Source organism: Eucyclogobius newberryi, unplaced genomic scaffold, assembly GCF_026437365.1.
Source record: "Eucyclogobius newberryi isolate DKJ021-1_F unplaced genomic scaffold, fEucNew1.0.hap1 SCAF_21, whole genome shotgun sequence".
Taxonomy (NCBI): Eukaryota; Metazoa; Chordata; class Actinopteri; order Gobiiformes; family Gobiidae; genus Eucyclogobius; species Eucyclogobius newberryi.
The window spans coordinates 23,091,653-23,101,237 of record NW_027315846.1 but is presented as its reverse complement, the minus strand read 5'-3'; the positions used below and the strand labels follow the sequence as shown (position 1 = coordinate 23,101,237).

At 47.7% G+C, this 9,585-nt stretch overlaps 1 protein-coding gene across 1 annotated transcript in view; it reads left to right on the top strand.

Moving 5' to 3' along the window:
• The first annotated feature begins 1,661 nt into the window (after positions 1 to 1,661).
• Positions 1,662 to 9,585, top strand: part of LOC140370390 (SLIT and NTRK-like protein 3) — a 94,778-nt gene continuing 86,854 nt past the window's right edge. Inside the window, exon 1 of the mRNA XM_072457524.1 lies at positions 1,662 to 1,782. The gene's annotated coding sequence lies outside the window, so the exon portion shown is untranslated. The remainder of the gene's footprint in view (positions 1,783 to 9,585) is intronic.

Sequence of the window (9,585 nt, the reverse complement as noted above, 5' to 3'; positions counted from 1 at the left end):
CTGACAGCGCTGCGTGTGTGGGCGGGTATTTGTCACATTGCGGGGACTAAAATCTGCACACACACACGCACACACTGCCTACTTTGTGGGGACTGAATTAGGTTAGATTAGAGATGTATTGACACGACAAATGTACTATATCATCATTGTTGTTTTGGAGATATGCAAAATGTGAATATCGAGTATATTGTCTATCGTTATAACTTTTACAAACATTATGCTAATAGTGTTTCTGGTTGTGTCCCCTCCTTTTCATGCTCGCTCTTGCAGATAGCGTAAAGCCACTATGTCCTGCGTTCAAGGGACATTCATTATTTCGTTGTCCCTCGTGCGTTCCGTCATGTTTGCCTGACCAGGAATCAGACCATAAAGAACGTTAAAGAAAAACTCTCCTTCCTTGAGACGGTGAAACCACAGCCGAGTTTATGCTTCGCTGGTTGATTCTGTCGACATCTGTTTTGTTTCTTATTCCTTTTTCCTTTTTTAATCATAAGTCCCCATGTTTGATTTGACACGTGATGACCCCAGCATACCTTACTTCGATTGGTTCATTCGTCTGTCAGTCACACACATTGAAATTGGGGAGACAAGATATGTTTCCCGACCAAAACGTGTTTGTAAATTACTTTCATGCTGCTCCCACAGCTTGGAACACTTTTCAAACTGTGCTGAAACTTTGTGAGCTAGTTTCTTTGAGGAGTTTTCATTCTATACATAAAAAATAGCAAGAATCTCAAATGTTATAAAGGTTTTGCCATTGTTTTTTTTTTTAAAGTGTACTGCAGTCCACTTTGGTCCACCCCGGTCTCAATGTTTGTTTGTATTTATGCTTAATAATGAATTAATAAAATACACCAAACGATGTAACTCCTTTATTAAATCAACAACACGGTTTAAAGTTCAGACTTGTGTTAAAATAGGATAATGTTTGGGCTGGGCAATTACGGTGAATATTACACGGTCTCTGCAGGAAATTAATGTGTCAATGTTAAATGTCCCCAAAAAGGATGAAACCCCACAGTGTGTGCACGCGTCTGCCTGCCTGTCCGCGTGCGCGCAGCGGAGCCAGCTGGCACGAGTCGTCATGGCAACACTCACCGGGTTTTCAACGAAATTCGTCTGGTGAGACGCGGGTTTAAGGGCACGAGGAGGAGATGAATACACTAACGAGATTATGATTTATCAGGGTTTTAATGTGTGTGTGTGAGTGTTATTTTTGGAGACAAGTGAAGACGTGAAGTTTTTTCTCTCTTTTTCTTTCCGTGGACCGGTCAACGCGGGATTGTCCACGGCAGAAAGTCGCCATACGTGTGTCCAGTGTCCTCGCAACGCAGTTCTTCCCACCCAGAAGTCTTCTACTGCTGCTGCTGGGCGGAGAAGTGGACGACCTGCATCCTAAAGCATCCTAACGCATCCTCCTGAACCTCCTCTCTCCTCTCTCCTCCTCTCCTCTCTCCTCCTCTCTTCTCTCCTCCTCTCTCTCCTCTCTTTCTCTCCCTCTCTCTCGCTTGGCTTTTATTATCCTCCACCTCATTGCAGTCTTCTCACGTCCCCCCTCTTCTCTCCTCTCTCTCCCCCATCCGCCCGAGCCCCGCTACAGGAGAGAAAGAGAGATAGAACTGGAAAGGAGGAGGAAGAAGAAGAGGACAAAAAAAGGAGGAGGGAGTGCGGCTCGGCTGAATGTTGAACGACATGTCGACAGTCGGCGTCTAAAGTCTTTCCTCGGTCGTCCCCCCCCCCCCCCCCTCCACCCCGGCTGGTTCTTTTTGGGCACCGGTCTGAGTGAGTATCAATCCCGCATCATGCTCCGGGAAGCGTCGCCGTGCGCCGTGGATGTTTTGACGTTTTGCGAATTGAACAGAAATTGGATTGCGTTACCAAGGATTTTTTTCTTCACAGACTGGTAAAACGTCTTAATGGCTTTCGCGTTAATGACAGTTCAATTTGTCACGCTTTTTTTTTTTTTTTTCTTCATTTTTTAATTATTTCTGCCTTAACTGTTTCAATATGCTGTAATGTTGGGTAATTGATTTTCCTGGAGGGGATTCTGCTGCTGCTGCTGCTGCTGTTGCATGGGGAATGCATTTGATCTGTTCTGTTCTGCCTTTTCTTTTGCCTGATAGTGCGAGTTTAGGGGCCCCTGCCATGTGTGTGTGTTGTGTGTGTTTGTGTGTGTGTTTGTGTGTGTGTGGAGAGACACTGACGGGCGCAGAGGACACTGGCCGGCTCCGAATTATTATGTGACATGCATAAATACGGTGAAGAATAAGCTGGTGACCGTCATCTTTCGATCGCTTCTCGTTCCCCTCGCTCAGGGCTTGCGTCAGTGTTTGTTGTGCGCTTTGGAGGTTGGAAGAGTGAGCGAGGAGGAGAAGGAATACAAAAAAAAACTTGAGAATTTGTATGTGTGTGTGTGTGTGTGTGTGTGTGTGTGTGTGTGTGTTTTGAAGCCACACCTGTGTCAAGTGTGGATGGACGCAGACTGACAAGACGGGACGGACTGACGTACAGATGGATTGGATGGACGGAGCGTATTGACGAAACCCAGAGATTGATGGTGGATACTGCTGCGTTGTCACCACTTTTTTCACCAATCTTGCAACGCTTACTTGTCGGCTTTGCTGATTAGATTAAAAAAGAGTGTGTTATTTTCCCTTCACGCGCTAAGAAATCATAAGAACTTTCCCCGCAATGTTCTACGATATATACTCCTCCTTGGATGTCTCCCTGTAACACTCTTTTGGGACTCGGAATAGATTGGATTCCACATTTGTCAAACAATTTCAGTATCTTGGCCTCGTTTGCTCCTTGCTTTGATAACGAGAAACATTTTGCCCACATCTGATGAAAAAGAATCCATTTTTTGCTAGCTCAAGGTTTGTTTTTTCCCTCTCTACATTGATCATTGTGGGATTGTGCCGTGCCAAGCCGAATCTGGTCGGTTTGTTATGAAATCAAGCCTCCCCGCTCATCTACACCTGCACGTACCGGCACTTGGCAGCACTTTAAAAGCAGCAGTTTTCGAACGCTTTGACCTTTCTATTGTTTTGAAGGCACACGCTCACGCATTCGGGCGGAGGGGAACAAGGCAGGAATACATTGCGAGAGCTCGGGGATGCGATGTGGTCGATATCAGGTTGCGGTAACTTGTTTTCATAGTGGCAGCTTGTTCTTGTTCTTTTTGGACTGCTTATGTAACCCTCACACACCCATCCGCCGCTCCAGCAGATTGCATTACTCGGGTTTTATCTATGGTCTCCTTCACCCCGTGCCTTTGGCCTCATCATAATGGCGAGTGACGTGGGCCAGTGCGATGTAAAGCAGAGTTATTGCAATATCGCCCACTGGAGAGGAGATTAGGAGACGTATTTGGTATTCATCAGCTTTCCAGGCCCCAATATAGTTGTCTACATCTATGATTTATTACAACAGGGAATGACGGAAATTAGTTGTATGTAAGAAGGTAAGTTTACTTGATTTTTTTTGCTTACTTGAAGTTAATCAAGTCCAGTCCTTGTGTTGATTTTGCTCAGTTTATCACTCAAGCCAGAGTGCAATGGTAACAGTTTTACACCGGTTTGAATAGCTGAATTAAAGCAATATTACTAACTGGAGACTAGATTTAGTTAAAAATGGTTTCTATCTTGCTTCATGCATACGTTTTGTTTTAATATTGTATAGTGTGCAATGTGGTAAATCTAAAAACAAGTACTGAAATGTTGATTTGTCATCAGGCAAACGAAAGGTCCACCACATGTTAATGCTTTGCCCAGAATGGTCCATATTTATTAACTCTACATATCTTACATTTATTACCAATTTTTATTGATTTTTATTGATTTATTTTAAAAGCATACATTTTTACAGTGAGCATAAAGTAGTGCCTCTCCACAGATCTGACCTGTAACTTGGCCTGGTTGTTTTACCTGCTTGTTTCCATGGAAATTAGTTTAATGCCATACTGAGGAAGATGGAGACAAGCAGGAGGCCGATCCTCCACCAGGAAAGTGACATTTAAGCTTTAAATAACTTGTCAAAGGTTGTGCACTATGTCACTTTTCTGCTGGAGCGTCCGCCCCCTGCTGGAGAGTCCGCCCCCTGCTGGAGAGTCCGCCCCCTGCTGGAGAGTCCGCCCCCTGCTGGAGAGTCCGCCCCCTGCTGGAGAGTCCGCCCCCTGCTGGAGAGTCCGCCTCCTGCTGGAGAGTCCGCCCCCTGCTGGAGAGTCCGCCCCCTGCTGGAGAGTCCGCCCCCTGCTGGAGCATCCGCCCCCTGCTGGAGAGTCCGCCCCCTGCTGGAGCATCCGCCCCCTGCTGGAGAGTCCGCCTCCTGCTGGAGAGTCCGCCCCCTGCTGGAGAGTCCGCCCCCTGCTGGAGCATCCGCCCCCTGCTGGAGAGTCTGCCTCCTGCTGGAGAGTCTGCCTCCTGCTGGAGAGTCCGCCCCCTGCTGGAGAGTCCGCCTCCTGCTGGAGAGTCCGCCCCCTGCTGGAGAGTCCCGCCTCCTGCTGGAGAGTCCGCCCCCTGCTGGAGAGTCCGCCTCCTGCTGGAGCATCCGCCCCCTGCTGGAGAGTCTGCCTCCTGCTGGAGAGTCTGCCTCCTGCTGGAGAGTCCGCCCCCTGCTGGAGAGTCCGCCTCCTGCTGGAGAGTCCGCCCCCTGCTGGAGAGTCCCGCCTCCTGCTGGAGAGTCCGCCCCCTGCTGGAGAGTCCGCCTCCTGCTGGAGAGTCCGCCCCCTGCTGGAGAGTCCGCCTCCTGCTGGAGAGTCCGCCCCCTGCTGGAGAGTCCGCCCCCTGCTGGAGAGTCCGCCTCCTGCTGGAGAGTCCGCCCCCTGCTGGAGAGTCCGCCTCCTGCTGGAGAGTCCGCCCCCTGCTGGAGAGTCCGCCTCCTGCTGGAGAGTCCGCCCCCTGCTGGAGAGTCCGCCTCCTGCTGGAGAGTCCGCCCCCTGCTGGAGAGTCCGCCCCCTACTGGAGAGTCCGCCCCCTGCTGGAGAGTTCGCCTCCTGCTGGAGAGTCCGCCCCCTGCTGGAGAGTCCGCCCCCTGCTGGAGAGTCCGCCCCCTGCTGGTCTCCATAGACATGCTACTGCTTGTTTCACAAAGTAGGCATTACACGATCTGTCCCCCAGAGACAAGCAGGTGGTGCCACCAGGCCAAGTTACAGGTTAGATCCGCGGAGAAGTTAGTGTATTTTTGAGCAATAAAAACAGCACTAAAAACAGCGATTGCCGTCTTAGACTGATATTTCATTTATTTATTTAGAACAAGGACAGTGCACAGATAACACTGATCTCAAAAGAGAAACGATGCTCCACACTAGATTTAGCCACAAGCTACTTTCCATCTGTAGATGCACTCCCTCCTCATCCCCATTTCACGCTACAATGTCCTGTCTAATAAAACCTTTGAACCAAAAAAATCTTTAAAAAAATGAGGCATCAGGTGAGAATAGATTCTGCAGCACCTGCGTTGGCATCACAGTCGTGCTTCAAGAGCGGTCTAAGCCACTCTCAGTACTTTCAGAGCTTTGAGATTCTTGCGGCCTCTGCACCGCACTTTCCCCGCACGCAGTCTGAGCCAGGGGCAAAGCTTCAGTTACACTCAGTTGGCACATACAGTATTTCGATACGGTTACACAATTGCAGATTTCCCCTCTTACCAACAACCATGTACTGGGGTCACACACGGTGCACATTGACGTGGGTTCACGCAATAACAAAGCAATATGCTCGTCTATAAATGGACTGAAAACTCCAGACTCCAGACCCACACTTCCCCCGGACCTGCGTCCACATGCTCCAGCTCAGTGAGCCACACCTGAACTGGTCCTTCAGGTGTGAACCCAGCACAAGTTTAATGCCATACTGTGGAAGATTTACACATCCCTAATATCTCCATAGAGACAAGCAGGTGGTAGATCCTCCACCAGAAGAGTTACACCGTACAAACTGCAGCAGTACTTACATCAATTCTACATTATTTAGTCATGAATGCTTTATGTTTATGGTGAAGGTTTATACACCACATGGTACAGCAGTGTGTGAGCACGAGCTGCACATTTATGGGGTCTATATTTAGAGCTACATTTTGTTTCCACCTGCTTTAAGTTAAGATAGTTCAGCCTCTAATGTAGAATAATGTCACTTTTTTATAAGCAAGAGTTGAACATACGTTTGGTCCATGTTATTGCGCTGCCTGGAATGTTCCATGGCATTAAACTTATATTGCATTTATTCTATTATAATTATTTTTCTATTGGGGGGATCAATGGAGGATTATTGTAACCTATTACTTTGGGTTCCTGGGGAAAAGAGCAGCACCCAGCGGAAACCCATCTTGATTGAGCAGAAGATACAAATGTCACACTGTGGTTTCCATGGTTGTGGTTTGGCTGCTCTTATGACACACTGAGCTTTGTTTTAGATTTTTATATGACATTTTAACATCATATTTGGGATTTGGAGACGAAGTTTCAGGAGACAATCTGGCTTTTGTGATTTGAGTTGTTTATTTCCCAGTATCCACCGAGACTCTACATATGCACGCTATCGAGCTACATATGTACGCTATCGAGCTACATATGTACGCTATCGAGCTACATATGTACGCTATCGAGCTACGAGCTACATATGTACGCTATCGAGCTACATATGTATGCTATCGAGCTACATATGCATGCTATCGAGCTACATATGCACGCTATCGAGCTACATATGCACGCTATCGAGCTACATATGTACGCTATCGAGCTACATATGTACGCTATCGAGCTACATATGTACGCTATCGAGCTACATATGCATGCTATCGAGCTACATATGCATGCTATCGAGCTACATATGCATGCTATCGAGCTACATATGCATGCTATCGAGCTACATATGCATGCTATCGAGCTACATATGTATGCTATCGAGCTACATATGCATGCTATCGAGCTACATATGCATGCATCGAGCTAGCTCTGAAATGCAGCAGCCGTTTCACACCAAATGCAGCAGAAGACATGTCAGAGGAAACACTTTGAGGGAATTGTCCTGTTCGTCTCATCACCAAACTAAAACGATGGCGTTGTAAATGGGTGACAGATTCTTCCTACACAATGAATAGTAACACAAAATAAAACTAAAAACTGTAAACACTGCTTCAAGATGAAACATACTCAAAACTAAAGAAATATGTACAAATAAGTGCTTACAGTGAATTAGCGGTATTAGCTAATGGCTCCTCCTGGATGCCGTGATGTTGCAGGGCACATAGTCTTTTGTCCTGAGGGTTGTTACTCACCCAAACTCCCCTGACACAGAATCTGATGACCCTCCCTGTTGACCTGCACTGAGACCTTTGAGCTTTTCTATTTACTGCTCAATGGGCTTGAATTGCCCCTCGGGGAGAAATAAAGTGATATTGATCGACTGAAAAAGGCCCCGGTTATTGGTTTTTGGTCTATGGATAAAATGTTGGATTCTTTCTGTCTTATGTTTTTTTTGTTCTTACATTTTTTTTTATGGTTTTCAAGAATTTTTATAATGTTCCTGATGTCTTTGTTTTAGGCCTGCTTTGTCCTGGTTTGAACTGGTTGCCGGGGCCTCTGCGTTGGCCTTGTTTAGAACTATTCCAGTATTTAGTTCTTGGCCTTGAGTGTTTCTTCTTCATATTTGAATTTCCATTGATCTTTGGTTTATTGCAGTCATCACTCGGGACATTTCTGCCTGTTTCAAACTGCTTTAGAGCATAAAGCTGTTTTTAGAGACTCATTTGCCTTGGCATTTCACATTTTATAATTTTGAAGAAGATTGTGCAAAATTGACTTTTAAGAGCTTGTTATAATGTTTTCCCTTTCCTCCCTTTTCCCATTTACTCACGCCAAGTTGTATTTACAGTGATTCATAAGATAAGATAAGATAAGATATTCCTTTATTGTCCCACATGGGGAAATTTCATTGGTGCAACACAGGAAGATACAGAGGTAGATACAGAAGAACAGATCACTTATAGGAAGTCTGAAAAACACTTTCAGTAGAAGATCTCCTATAAATAAATAAAAACTCCCATAGACAAATAAATAAATAAATACATAAATACCATTGCATGTGATCACGACAGTAATTGCACATGAATATGTGTCACGACAGCACATAGGTTGCACAGGAATTGCACATGAATTCCAACAGCAATTGCACATATGACAGAATTGCACATGGTTAGGTCAGTATTGCGAGTGTTCAGTACTAACAGTTTTTGTTATAAAGTCTGACAGCAGCAGGAAGGAAAGACCTACGGAACCTTTCCTTCACACAGCGAGGGTGGATCAGTCTCTCACTGAAGCTGCTCTCCAGAGCGGACAGAGTGTCCTGCAGGGGGCGACACTCATGGTCCAGCATAGATGTGAATCTAGCCAGGACCCTCCTGTCCCCCACCTCCTGCACCAAGTCCAGAGCACAGCCCAGGACGGAGCTGGACTTCTTGATGACTCTGTCCAGCCTCTTCCTCTCCCTCTCTGTGATGCTGCTGCTCCAGCAGGCCACACCGTACAGGAGGGCTGATGCCACCACAGAGTCGTAGAAGGTCTTCAGGAGTGGCCCTGTCACTCCAAAAGACCTGAGTCTCCTCAGGAGGTAGAGCCGACTCTGGCTCTTCCTGTACAGTGCGTCTGTGTTATGAGTCCAGTCCAGTTTGTGGTTCAGATGAACACCCAGGTACTTGTATGAGTCCACTCTCTCAATGTCCCGTCCCTGGATGTTCACTGGTGAGGGGGCAGTGGGGTGGCGTCTGCGGAAATCCACCACCATCTCCTTGGTCTTCCCCGCGTTGATGAGGAGGTGGTTCCGCTGACACCAGTCCACAAAGTCCTGCGCCAGTCCTCTGTACTCCGCGTCATCGTCGTCCGTGATGAGTCCGATGATGGCAGAGTCGTCAGAGAACTTCTGCAGGACACAGCTGTCCGTGTCATGTCTGAAGTCTGCAGTGTAAAGGGTGAAGAGAAAGGGCGCGAGGACAGTGCCCTGGGGCGCCCCCACACTGCAGGTCTGAATGTCAGACACACAGTTCCGGGCTCTCACAAACTGGGGTCGGTCTGTGAGGTAGTCCAGGATCCACTCTGCCAGGTCATACTCCACACCAGCCGTCTCCAGCTTGTCCCTCAGGAGCAGCGGCTGGATGGTGTTGAAGGCGCTGGAAAGATCGAAGAACAGAATCCTCACAGAGCTGCCAGGCTTTTCCAGGTGAGAGAGAGAGCGGTGCAGCAGGGAGATGACGGCGTCCTCCACTCCGATGCCAGACCGATATGCAAACTGCAGCGGGTCCATGGCTGAGCTCACGGTGGAGCGGAGGTGGTCCAGGACCAGCCGCTCCAGTGTCTTCATCAGGTGGGACGTGAGAGCCACTGGCCTGAAGCTGTTGAGGTCTTTGGGGCGCGGTGTCTTAGGCACAGGTACCAGACAGGAGGTCTTCCAGACCTGTGGTACCACCCTCAGCTTCAGGCTCATGTTGAAGACATGCTCCATATCTCCACACAGTTCATCTGCGCAGGACTTAAGGAGCCTGGGGCTGATGCCATCAGGTCCTGCTGCCTTCCTCACTTTAATCCTCTTCCGC